This window comes from Coptis chinensis, chromosome 9 (genome assembly GCF_015680905.1).
Source record: "Coptis chinensis isolate HL-2020 chromosome 9, ASM1568090v1, whole genome shotgun sequence".
Taxonomy (NCBI): domain Eukaryota; kingdom Viridiplantae; phylum Streptophyta; class Magnoliopsida; order Ranunculales; family Ranunculaceae; genus Coptis; species Coptis chinensis.
In genome coordinates this window covers 41,995,219-42,009,548 of record NC_141464.1, presented here as the reverse complement: position 1 = coordinate 42,009,548, position 14,330 = coordinate 41,995,219, and the positions used below count along the sequence as shown (strand labels likewise).

Below are 14,330 nucleotides of genomic sequence, written 5' to 3'. Positions count from 1 at the left end.
TCGCTAAACATTTGATAGTACTACTCATTGTATATATATGTTTATTGTAGATGATTGATTATTATGCATATATTAACTTAGGGTTTTGACTGGTTATTCTTATATAATTGCTAGAGAGATGTATAGATAGTTGGGCATGAATAAGGAAACAATAGTTTTATTTTCTTAGTCGCCAGAAGTATAGATGAAGTTTGTGAGTACCTTCATCGGAAAACTCTCACGAGGTTATAACTTCGTCCACTAGGGAATTCCTAGTGGTTTAAGGCCTTGTTGCATATGGTCAATGCAATCGCACTCAAATAAAACGAGAGTAGTTAGAACTCCATTTTTGGTCACTTATTCTAATTTCTCATATTTGCTTGAGGACAAGCAAAATCTTTGTTTAGGGGTGGTTTGATAAGAGCCCAAAACTGTAGTTTTAACCCCTTAATAATCATATTGTCGGACCAATTATGTGAATAATAAGTAAGAGTTAACACTGACACGCTGTTTTTATGCATTTCGGGCTTCAAAGTCCATTATGTGCGTAAATGTACCACTTTTAGCGAGATACGTGAGCAAAAAGTCAGCAGTAACTTCCAAAGCCGTATCTTTGGACTTAGACCTCGAATTGGGCATACCTTATGTCAAAACGACCGGCTCGGAAAGAGCTTTGTAATGGTCCAAGCCTTGACCCAATCAGAGGAGCAGAAGTGGACGAAAAGTCTGTGGAAGTCAACTGCAGCTGAAGAGGCCTTTTGGATCGAAAGATTGGGTTTTGGGCCCCGATTCTCTCGCCCAAACCCCGCTCCAAGCCCATGCACGAATTTTGATCTGGATGTATAAAACAAAAGCTTAGCTCTTCATTAATGGTAGCTAGTAGTTAGAAAATAATAGTTAGCTTAGAATAGAAAGTAGCCATTAAAATAGCTTCTAGATCTAGTTTTATTTAATTGTTTTTGATTAAGTATAGTTTCAATATCTAATTCATTTCATTAGATTAAACCTTGAATCTTGTTCTTCATTTGATTAGATCAATAAAGTAGTATTCTTTATCCATTTCGATTTTGTCAATTCCAATTCTAGATCTAATTTCAATTTATGTCCTTAGTTCAATTTAGTCATTAAATTAGATTTCATTATTGTTTAATTAAATAAATTTCAATGCTTTATATTATGTTTAGTTTTAATATAAATGGAAATGATTATGGAATGATTCAAGGCTAAACCTCCATTAGGGGGTTGTGAAGCCTTGATGAAAGCTTGATTCGATTATCGTAGAGTTAGTCGCCGATTTTCTATTCCACTCTAGAAATGATTAGTTCACCATGAGAATGGGTTTAATTGTTCACATGCTAGTTATGAATTGGTAGAAATGCCATGTATAATTAGGGATTAGGAATAACCAAATTGTTCTCGCCGGGGCGATTCATTCGGATTACGATTAATTTATTCGTCGTTAGTGGATTAAGTTGAGTTAAGGTGGAATCAATCCCCTCTAACTCCTTATCATAGAATCAACGAGCATTCCCTTAGTTGATCGATAAGTTAACTAGTTGCATCTTGTGGGTAGTTGCATCGTAGTCTAATTTCCCTTCGTAAAACTTTCATAGACTTAAAAACGACTAGTTAGATTAGAAAACATCCATGCTAGAGCACTAGGAGTGGAACGAACTTGTCTACTCCACTATATCTCAATTGGTTGAGAGTAGAATAATTCTTTGATAAACAAGAGAGCATCAAGTAAAAAGTTTAGTTTACTTACGATTGAATTCATCGTTTATTTCGTAGGTAAACTATTCATTTTACGTTTATCAATCATATGCCGGTTTGGGCTGCCATATGCAATCATTGCGGACAATGGGACACAGTACACGGGAGCAAAGGTGACTGACTTTCTTCAGGCATACAAGGTGAAACAAGGGTTCTCTGCCCCTTACAACCCCAAGGGCAATGGACAGGCGAAATCTTCCAACAAAACGATATTGAACAATCTGAAAAGGAAGTTGGAAGACAAGAAGGGTGCGTGGGCTGATGAGTTGAACCATGTTCTATGGGCTTATCAAACTACACCTCGGACGACAACCAAGGAGACCCCATTTGCCTTAGCATACAGCGTCGAGGCCGTGATTCCTGCAGAGATGGTGGTAGCTACTAGGAGAACAAAGGTAGTGGAGGAGGGATCGAATTGGCGCATCTTGGCAGGGGATTTGAATTTGGCAGAGGAGAGAAGGGACTCAGCTCGCATTCGATTGGAAGAATATCACAGGCGACTGCAGAGGCAATACAACAAGCAGGTTAGGCCGCGGCAGTTCAAGATAGGAGAGGCAATACTCAGCTCGCATTCGATTGGATGAGATTATTTAATATTTGAATTCCCCTTGAAAAATCCTTCTAAATGAGTACAAGCTTGCCTAGGTTCCATTTAGATTTTGGAAACCCTAATCTTGCCCTATCCCGTTTCAGCCCGTTGTGCGCACTGTTGAATGCAATGATTTTTTTGGAGTAAGATTTCGACCCAAGGGTATTTTTAAGAGTTCATGGACCTTCCTAATGGATTAATTAACATTTTTTGTGAAGAAGAGCTTGCTTAATTTTGACCCGGTCAAAGGGAATTTGCAGCATTGAAAATATGGTCAAAATGGGCTTTTTTGTGGATTTTGGACTTGTGCTCGTGGGCTGTGGATCCAGCTCGAGTTGGACCTTTTCATTAGGTTTTCTAGCCCATTTTCAAGCCTCCAAAAACCTAGAGAACCTTCCTTATTTGTTTGATTTGATTTGATCCCTAAAATCAAGAATATTCTAGAGAATATGCCATTTTGGAGCTATGTTTGGAAACCCTGGATTATGGGCTCATTGAGGACGTGTAGGGCTTGATTTTTGCCCTAATCCATCTGAAATATCCAAAGATCAAGGGCCAAGATCGCACCCCTTATCCCACCTCTTGAATCAAGGGCCAGATTTAGGAGGTGCAACCAAAAAGATATCAAGCCATTGGATTTTTCTTCATCAATACTCAGCCATTGGATCAAACTCATTACCATATTTGAATCCACGCCCAAAAGCTATAAATATGGGTCTCATTCACTCATAGAAAACATCTAGAGCTAAGAATCTGGAGCTAGGAATTCGGAGTTAATAATCTGGACCTAGCTATTTAGAGCTAATAGCCTAGTAGTTTTCTTTTCTTGAGTGTTCTTCTTTTTCTTTTCTTTTCTAGTTCATCATTCTAGAGTAGAATTTCTTTAGTTTAATCTGGAGTTGAAGGTAAAATTTCGACTTTGAGGTTTTTCTAATGAAGTTCTTCGTGTTCTTCGTCTTTAGTCTTATTTTCCCCTCTTTCGATCTTGAGTAGAAACTTCTTTTCACCAAAAGTTGTTTTTTTCTCAAATCACCTGTTTCAATCCAAAAATCATAGTTGTCAATTCCAAATCAAGTTTATCATCATTATTTATCAACAATCAATCAAGATCATCATTCAATCAATCAATCTACAATCAGGTATGAGGCAATATTCCAAACAAGGTGACATCTTTCTTTTCTCTTTTATTTTAATTAGTATTGCATATTAGGATTATTTGTTTTTTTTTAGTTTTACTATATCATATAGTCATTTGCTTTTAAATAATTTAGTGAAGATCATCCAACTTGGTAGATTAATTTTCAAGCTTTCTTCATTTTCCTATCTCAAAACTTTACACCTCAATAGAAGTAAGGCTGGTTTTTATCAGGCAAGTGTGGGTGCCTAACACCTTCCCACATCGTACCTTGACTCCCGAACCCAATAATCATCTAGTTTCAAGGGCTAGTCCTTCACATAGGTTTTACTCAACTTTTTCTTAATAAAGTTAGTGGCGACTCTAAAATCAATTACATAGACCTAGGTACACATTTTTGTGCGTACAGGTTTTTTGGCGACTCTGCTGGGGACTTCCCTAGAGAGTCAGACTTACGTTTTCTTTTGAGGTGTTTTAGTTAAGATAGGAAAGAAGAAGGCTTATCCAGAAGCCAATTGGAATAGAAGGCCGGGGTTAAGGTTATCTCGTGTAACCGTTAACTCGCTTATGGAAATGGAGAATCTACAAACTAATTCTCCTCAAGGGTCTCTTCCACTAGCGTCTCAACCAATGGTTAGTTCCCCACTTATCTCTCAAGGTGACAATCACTGTCTCGCAATGGACAACCACCCCAAGGAGGTGGTCAGAGTCCAACATCACCCCCTCCTGGATTGGAAGAACTAATCAGACAAGCAATGGAGAGAATGCTTCAAGAAATGCTACCAAAATTCATGAACATGGGGCAAGGACAATTTTCTCAAGGGCAATCCACTCCACTACCACTACCGAGGTTTGATTTTAACCTACCTACTCCACAAGCTCAACTGCCTACTAGGAATTTCATGCATCAATTCACCCAACTACAACTTCCTACACCAACTCAGACTCCAAGCCAACCCATCTCTTATATCGACCCTACCTACATGGCACAACCCACCGTTCACCATTCATACTACAACCCAAGCCAATATACATCCACACCCATGTTCACCCCAAATTTATCCCAACCCATGAGCTCTACACCATTCATGTTCCCTCCTCCATACATCACACAGACACCACAACCTACCACTTATATGAACACCCAAAATCAAATTCCTATCATCCAAGATCAATACCAAGGCCCAGTGGCAGACAGATTGAAAAAGCTTGAGGAAGCACTGATAAATATGAAAGCGGATGAGTTTGACTTGGATAGTCTCTGTCCATATCCACAAATCAGGGTTCCACATGGTTTTGAATTCCCTAAGATCTAAAGCCCATATGAAAATGTACGCTAGCTACTTGCAGCCTATGGGGATCAGATTCTAGACAGGCCATCAGAGACCGAACAGATTCGAATGGTGTTAAAAAGTTTGAACTCCAAATATGCAAATCGATTGAGTCTCAGCTATCATCCATCTTTTTAGGCTTTGGTTTCAGCAGGGACTCAAATTGAAGATGCTTTAGCTTGTGGAACTATTACCTCAATTGTATCATCAGGTTCAAACGATGCTCAGAAGAAGAAGCCATCTTCAGTTACTGTCAATAAGCCGAAGGACACACATGTCGTTGCCACACAAGTACAACCTCATCCATATACGCAAATTCAGTCAGAGGTGACAACTCATCCTTTTTCCAACCAAGTCATTTTCCCTCCAAGACAGCAAGACAGGGGTTTTCCCAGGCAACAGAGGCAGTTCACAGAATTGGGCTTCCCATTACAAGTTGTATTGAGAGCTTTAGTCCAACAGGGCTTGATTACGTTAATGCAGCCGAGGCCTCTTCCAAATCCAGTGTCGTTCTGGTACGACGCTTCGAAACATTGTGACTTCCATCAGGCTACAGGTCACACGATGGAGAGGTGCATGCTCCTTAAACATCTTATCTAAAACTTAATTGATGAGGGTAAGATAGATGCCTCCAGTCTCGGCACTCCCAATATTTTGACAAATCCATTTCCAATTCATAATGGAAGAGTTAATACTTTGGAAGCTGTCAAAAGGGATCCGGCATCATTCATCATTCCGATCAGACAAACGTCCAATGTTAGCACCACAATACCAGTTAATCTTCAAGATGCAGTTAGAAGATGCATGGAGCAAACAAAGCCTAGAGGTATCCAATTAAATGAGGTGGTGGCACCATTTTTACATAGTCCACAGATGCAAAAGCCGTTCAAGTTGACTAGAGAGCATCTGGAATCCTTTATGATGCAGAGGCCCATTACGAAATGGGTAGATCCTTTGAATACATCTCAATCCGCGGCATCACAAGTTGGGTAAGAACCTCAAGGATCCGTGATTTGCCATAATCCAACTCAGCAGCAGGTGATCCCAACTCCTATCATAATCCCCAAGGTCCAGTTTGTGCCAGCCAAGAGTCACGATACCGAGGAGGTTCTAGGAAAGAAGTTAATTGAGCCCGAGAAAAGTAAAGATGACTCAGCAATCTCACTACATCAGTTGAAGAAATTAGAACCTAGTTTGGCAGAGGAATATGTTGAGACTCACGGTTTGACAAGAGGAGGAAGGATACAAGGCACCACACTTACAGAAGGATCAGGTTTTGGCCCAACAGCCTGACCCACCCATGGCTACTGAACTAGAGAAGCAGGAGGGTAATGAAGTAATCCAGCAATTGCAGAAAACCAAGTCCAACATTTCTATATGGGCTCTACTCATGGCATCACCCCAACATAGGCAAGTAGTTCTTCAAGTCTTGAACCAAGCTCATGTTCCAGCTTCTATCCAGCCGAACGATTTGGCACGTACCGTCACTTCCCTCAGGAAGACAAACTCCATAATATTTTCTGACGATGATCTGATCGCAGATGGAATAACCCACATGAAAGCGTTGACTATTACGGTGCATTGCAACAACTATAAGGTGCCAGTTGTATTGATTGACAACGGATCTGGTTTAAATATCTACCCGATCAATTCTGCGAAAGCCATTGGAATCAAGCCGGAAGACTTCACTTTCACTAAGGATACAGCTAGAGCAGTTCATGGGTTTGATAATCAGAGAAGAGAAGTCCTTGGCGAAGTTCACAACTGACGTCCAAATAGGTCCAGTCACATTCAAAAAAACATTCTTAGCTATGGACATCGAGGCTAATTACAATTTCCTTTTAGGCAGATCGTGGCTACACCAGTCCGGTGCAATTCCCTCTACACTTCACAGAAAGCTCAAGTTTTTATGGCAAGGAAAGATTATCTGCATCACTAGTGATTCGGATGATCTGGACTCTTCAGAGGAGCATAAGGTAATACCAATGATTGAAGGAAAGTGTAACTACTGATAAACGTAAAATAACTAGTTTTACTAATGAATAAAGCGATGAAACTCTAAACGAAAGTAAACTTAAAACTGGTTTGTTACTAGATTATCAAAGTTTTCTACTCTCAATCAAATTAAGATATAGTGGAGTAGGAAGGTCGTTCCACTCCTAGTTCTTTAGCATGCGATGGTTTCGTGTCAACTAATCAATCATAAGTCTAGTGAGAGATTTACGAAGAGAATTCTAAACTATGAGGTGAATTCAATTAACAAGTTACGAATAATGAAATGATAGAATGCTAAGGGTTTGAATCTAGATAAAGAATTAAAGGGAATTGAATCCACCTTAACTCGACTTAATCAACTAACAAAGACTCGTCGTGATCCAAATTGAATGTTTCACATATCAAAATAGTAATTCTAATCCCTAATTATATATGACATCTCTACCAATCAATAACTAGCATGTGAGGTCGTCCACCCATTCTCATGGCGAATCAACGACCTTCTAGAGTGGAATAAACTCTCACGATGATTTCTAAGTCAACAAGGATCAAGTTTCATTAAGGCTTCTTCAACCCCCTCTAATGGAGGTTTAGCCTTGAGTCATACTACTATCATTTCCCATTGAATCTAAACTAAACATAATATCAAGATTCCAACTTTACTAATTTAACAAACAATAATTGAAATCTAAGGTAATAAATAGGAAATAAATAACAAGTAATAAAGGAATTTAGATCTAAATAATTGTAAATGACAAAAATCGAAATAAACAAGAATCTACTATTTTATTTATCAAATCAATGAAGAACAATGATTTAAAGGTTTAATCTAAAACAAGAATTGAAATGAAACTAAACTTAATTAAAAACAATTAAAACTAGATCTAGAATTATCTATATTTTAGGTCTAACTAGCTACCATTAACAAAGAGCTAAACTTTTGTTTTTATATGCTTCAGATCCAAAAATCGTGCATGGGCTTAGAGCCATGTTTTGGGCCAAAAAATCAGGCCCAAAACCTAATTCTTTTAGTCCGAAAAGGGCTCTTCAGCTGGATTTGGCTTCAACAGACTTTTCGTCCACTTTTGCTCCTCTGATTGGGTTAAGACTTAGACCATTAGAAAGCTCTTCCCGAGCCGGTCGTTTTGACATAACGTAGACCCAATTCCGAGGTCTGAGTCTAAAGATACGGCCTTCGGAAGTTCTGCTGACTTTGTGTGATGTTTCTGTCCGCGTTGACTTTGACTTCTTAGCTTTTACCGGGCTTTAGAAAGGCTTTGTCTCCTTGAATCTTGGCCTTTATCACAGAACTTCTTAGGAACCAATCCTTGCTATTTTATCTCGCCAAAGTAGCACATTTCTGACATAATTGACTTTTTATCGCCGAATACATAAAAAAAACGTATCGGTGTTAACTTATTTATTACTCACATAATTGGTCTAAAAGTATGATTATTAAGGGGTTAAAACTACAGTTTTGGGCTTTTATCAAACCACCCCCAAACAACATTTTGCTTGTTGATAAGAGCCCAAAACTGTAGTTTTAACCTCAGAATATCATACTATTAAACCAATTATGTGAGTAATAATTAAGAGTTAACATCGACATTGTTTTTATGCATTTCAAAGCTTCAAAGTCCATTATGTGCAGAAATGTGCCACTTTAGCGAGATAAAGGAGCAAAGGTCGGTTACTAAGGAGTTCTGTGACTAAAGGCCAAGATTCAAGAAGACAAAGCCTTTCTAAAGCCCGGTCAAAAGCTGAAAAGTCGACGCATGGGCGTAAAACAAAGACACAAAGTTGCCAGAACTTCCGGCGCCGATCTTTGGACTCAGACCTTGGAATGGGGCCTACCTTATGTCAAAACGACCGCCTCAGAAAGAGATTTCCAATGGTCTAAGCCGTGATCCAAACAGAGGAGCAAAAAGTGGACGAAAAGTCTGTTGAAGCCAACTGCACTGAAGAGGCATTTTTGGATCGAAGAATGGGGTTTTGGGCCCGATTCTTCGCCCAAAACATGGCTCCAAGCCCATGTACGATTTTGATCTGAAAGTATAAAACCAAAGCTTCACTCTTTGTTAATGGTAGATAGTTAATGGTAGCTAGTTAGACCTAAAAATATAGATAATTATAGATCTAGTTTTCATGTAATAAAATTAAGTTTAGTTTAAATTCAATTCTTATTTTAGATTAAACTCGTAGAATCATTATTCTTAATTAGTTTGATTAATAAATTAGCTAGTTTGTCAATTTCGATTCTTGTCATTTACAATTGTGTAGATCTAATTTCCCTTATATTATAGATAGCTATACTTAGATTAGTTAGATTATTAATTTAGTATTTGAATCATTGTTTTATTATTCATTAGATTAATAAAATAGTGTTCTCCATAAGTTAGTTTCATTTCCATTAATTGTTTAGTTTCAATTCGTAGATTCAAGTAATTGTCATTATTAGTTTAATTCAATTATTGTATTAGTAGTTTTGAATTGGGTTTAAACAAGCAAAGTTTCAATCTTTATATCATGTCTTGTTTGAATTCCATTGGGAATGATAGCATGATGATTCTCTGCTAAACCTCCATTGAGAAGCCTTGATGAAAGCTTGATTCCGATTATCGTAGAGTCATCGTAATTTCCTTTCCACTCTAGAAATGATTAGTTCACCATGAGAATGGGTTTAATCGTTCACATACTAGTTATGAATTGGTAGAAATGCCATGTGTAATTAGGGATTAGGAGTAACCATATTGTTCTGCGAAACAGTTCAATTCGGATTACAACGATTCGTCGTTAGTAGGATTAAGTCGAGTTAAGGTGGAATCAATTCCCCTCTAACTCCTTATCATAGAATCAACGTAGCATTCCCATAGTTGTTCTGATAGTCGACTAGTTGCATCTTGTTGGTAGTTGCATCGTAGTCTAGTTGCCATTTCAGAATCTCTCATTAGACTTTTTAGTTAAGAGTAATTATACGTGAGAGAGAACACAAGCATGGGGAAGGACTAGGAGTGGAATGAATCATCTACTCCACTATATCTCATAGGATTGAGAGTAGAAATCTTTGATAAAATATAGGCACATAAAAAATAGTTTTAGTTTACTTACGTTTGAGTTTCATCGCTCATTTCAGAGGGTAAACCATCATTTTATGTTTTATCAAATGGCGTCGCTGCCATCTTAGTTTCACTTTCGCATTGTTTTTGTAGTATAAGTACTTTTCTTAAAGTCCCATTAAACCCACCCACCCTTGTTTGATTCATACTGTGGTTTTCCGAGTCAGCGTTGGAAAGTTCCGCAAAAATATACACAGAGCGATCACGGCTTCTAACCGAAAAGCGCGCTGCCAAAAGATCAGAATATCGAAAGCGACCCGCCCCCCATGTGGGCGTGACCATCCCAAAAACACTGTAACTTCAAGTTACACGGCGATCACGCCTCTAAGTGATGACTGCGCTCTAAGCTAGAGTTTTCCGATTTCTACAGCTTTGATTGAATTTTGATTTTTCAAGTTTTTCAGTGTTCTAACTTGTTATATACACTGAACACGCGTAAACAAGACGCTATTCATAAGCGTAGCAAGGACGCAATCAGGTATTCCTTTCTTCCACACCTCGCTTCTCCTGTTAGAGGTTTATACTAGTATATCATAATAGTTTGGAGTGTTGATGTGTTTAGCTAAAATTGGTCTTAGCCTTGTATGAGATTAAGGTCTGGCCGAACAAAAACACCGAACGTAATTACACAACAACGTTAACAAACAAGTCTATCTAGTATACCACCCACTACACCTCTAGCTACTATTTCACACACACCACTTGACATAATGCCCGACGAAGAAGAGACTCTTCTCTCGGACTTTTATAAAGCCTTGAGCGATAACCCCAAATCTTGCATCGTTCTAGCAGACCTAGTGGGGGATTTCCGAATCCCCCCAGATATTTTTAATTTGTTACCCGTTTTTCATGGATTAGACCATGAAAAACCTTATCAGCACATGCGTAGGATTGAACAAGTCCTAACAACATTCCACCATCCTACGGTTGGTGCAGAACAAATTAAACTAAGGGTATTCCCTTTCACCTTAGCCGATAAAGGCGTGCCTTGGTTAACTGCCCAAAGCCTAATTGTGGACTCGTGGGCTAAACTTGTTCATTGTTTATGGAACATTTTTACCCACCCCTAAAGACGGATGAGATGCTTTCCAAGATTCATTTCTTTTCGACAAAATCCTCATGAATCATTTTCAGAGGCTTGGAATCGTTTCACCGATCTCCTTATAGAGTGTCCACATCATAACTTAGCGAAAGACACGTTAGTTCGCGGCCTTTTCAAAGGACTTCTACACCACCATAAAGAAGTCCTAGACATAATGAATGGGGGTAGTTTCTTAAGCAAAGGAGCCTCTGGAGGCTTATAAATTTTTAGAGGATCAAACTAAGTTTAAATAACAACTGGGGGTAGTGATGATATCCACCGCCCGCTTAGTTCATCAAATACATTTAAGGTCCGGGATGTTTGAAATTAAACACGATCCCGAGCTTAAAACTCTAATCGGATCACTCACTAAAAAGGTAGAGGCCATTTACGTTCAACAAAAGCCTATCCCCGCCATGAATGTAAATTCAAATCCATGTAGTTTCGTTTGAGCCCCCGAAAGCATCCCGACTTCCATCGTCATATAGCCTATGAACAGGCTTGTTCCATTAATAGTGAACCTAACGCTGGAGAGACAAAATCCCAACTTCGGTTGGAGAAATAACCAACACGCCACACCTCCGTGGTACAATAATCAATATGTTAGGCCAACACACGCTTTTAACCAAGCTCCACCACGACAAGGATGTGGTCGAGGGGTAATTTTAATAATTATAACAACCAAGTGCAACCTCAATAAGGTCAAGCACAAGGTCAAGGTAGTTATAATAATTATAATGCTAATAGAGGTATCGTTAGGTAAATAATAATTATCAAAATCCACCCATAAATAATTCACGCTGAATAGTTCCAAATACACCACCCACGGACTACTACACCCACACAACCGGATCGCCTTTGACACCTTCATACAAGTGAGCCAAAAACTTTTCCAAACCATGGCTTAATCTAACCAACAGCTTCTACAATCCGTTAATAATTTAAGCCAACGGTTGGCCCAAGATAATCCCAACCCAAAGGTGTGTTTCCGTGTCACGAAATACCTAATCCTAAAATAACAAACACAGCCTTTGAGGTAACCAATAATACTAGTAATGAATATGAAAATGTAAGTGAGCTAAAGGCCATCACCACTCCGCTCGGCAGAGTGGTTGATAACAAAGTAACTATGCCTATAGTTATCCCACCAAGAGTCCCCTACACCGCTATTTTACTAGATACCTAAAAAAGAAACTCAAGAGCCTACCACTGTAGAGGTACCGGCCATAACACAACCTAAGAAACGTAGTAAAGCCACGGTTAAACATCCAGTGATACCATTGCTAAATATAGATAGAAACCACCGTTTCCACAATAATTAGCGGTGTTAAGTAGGGATACTAATTATGAGGAGATTAGGGACATTTTCAAGAATCTAACTATAAACCTTCCCTTCCTCGAAGCTATTAAAAGCTACCACACCATGCTAAGTTTCTTAAAGAGTTCAGGTACTACTAGGCGAAGACAAATATACCAAAAGACGCTTTTTAATGTAACAATTCCCAACTCTATCCGAACATAATGGAATTGTTAAGTACAAGGACCTCGGGTCAGCCCCATCGCATACAATGCACCTTAGGAGATTCCTATACTGACGCATCGCGTTATTAGACACCGGGGCTAGTGTTAACTTTACCCCCGCTTTTATTTGTATAGACAAATAGGCCTAGATGAAATGCAACCCACTAAAATGACATTGCAATTAGTCTGATCGGGTTTATTAAGTATCCTAAGGGTGTGGTCGAAAATGTTCTCGTAAAATTTAGGATTTCTACTATCCCATTGATTTTGTCATCCTCGATAGAGAAGTCGATTAACCACTGTCCCCGATCATCTTAGGCGCCCTTTCCTAGCAACCGCCAATGCGCTCATTAATTGCCATGATGGTTCAATGTCCATGTCTTTTGGCCATCTTGTTGTTGAAGTCAATGTTTTAAAACAAAGACACACAGTTTACCCGATTTCCTATGGATGGAGAGGTTAGCATGATCGAGAGCTTTGCTCGAGATTATTTCAACAACACGTTCCCTGATAATCATATGCCCAAATTTCTTTCCTTTGGAAGTTCAGACTCCAACATTTTCATTCCTACACTAGTCGATACACATGGATATGAGATAGATGACTTTCTCAAAGATGTAGAGGACTATCATAATAACGTGGATATGACCAATCTAGATGAGGAATTCGATGAGTTTCTTAGAGGAGGTGATGATTCACCCTATCAAGAACTACTTTGCACAACATCCACCTCGACTGCCCTTCTTCCACCCTTTCAAAGGAATCTCGAGTTTGCACTTTCGATCCTTTTGTTTCTTTCAGGCTTCATAATTTTTAAATCCTTTGGTAAACAAATACTCGGAAAGACAAACCATTTGACACCTTCATTTTTCAGACTTGAGACCGGTCCCTACCTACACTATGAATAAGTTTTGTGCTAAACCCACATCCTCATTTTTCCATGCTTTCCTTCTACAACTTATCCATATCCACCATATTCTCCACAACCATTCACCTTCCCACACTTATTTACTAGAACACCCTCTCGCTCAAAAAATGAAAAAGAAGGTGCATGCTAGGTTACGTAATAGGGTTATCCGACTTTCGCTTTCATTTCACTAGGTTGCGTCATAGGAAATCTTGGTGCTTGATTGTGTTTGGATATGTTTTCTATGATATTTATTTATGGAATGATCCACAACTATTTCGGTTGTTGATATATGATAAACTGCATGTTCATACATATGTTTAGATAAAGTCTCGAGTATCTGACTATAAACGACTCAACTTTTGTGTTTGGTACATTCCTTTCATTTCCATATATTGGTGAGTGCACCATTAAGGTAACCGGGCCTTCCCTACGGAGTGTGTGGCTATAAGTACCGGATCCTAAGTCCACGTTTAACATAATTCACGTTTTCCACTATTGCATGTTTTCTCGGATTTTTGAGTCATGTTTCTCTATGGGGTGAATTATGTCTTTCTTGTTATTGTTTTTTTTAAAAAAAAGTTAAATATATAGATATATATATATATTAAAGAATAAACATAGTAATCCGGAAGTCTCGGGAATCTGACTTTAAAAGACCCACTGCTAAAAAACAAATTTTCTAAGCTTCGTTGTAAATTTTTTTTTGTTTTTTTTTTGTTTGGGGGTGGGGTGTTCGTGTGTCCATCCTAGAATGTTTTATATCCCATTAGAATTGCTTAGGCCGTTGAATTGTATTACGATTTGGATTGACATAATCCATGAATTTAGAGTTCAGTCGTTCGCATAACGTACGTCATGCACGCACTTTGAGGAGGCATTTTCACTATCTTATATGTCATC

At 38.6% G+C, this 14,330-nt stretch overlaps 1 pseudogene; it reads right to left on the bottom strand.

Annotated features, from left to right (window-relative positions):
* Window positions 1-11,009: 11,009 nt before the first annotated feature.
* LOC147476089 (small nucleolar RNA R71) lies at window positions 11,010-11,104 on the bottom strand (annotated as a pseudogene).
* Window positions 11,105-14,330: the final 3,226 nt, after the last annotated feature.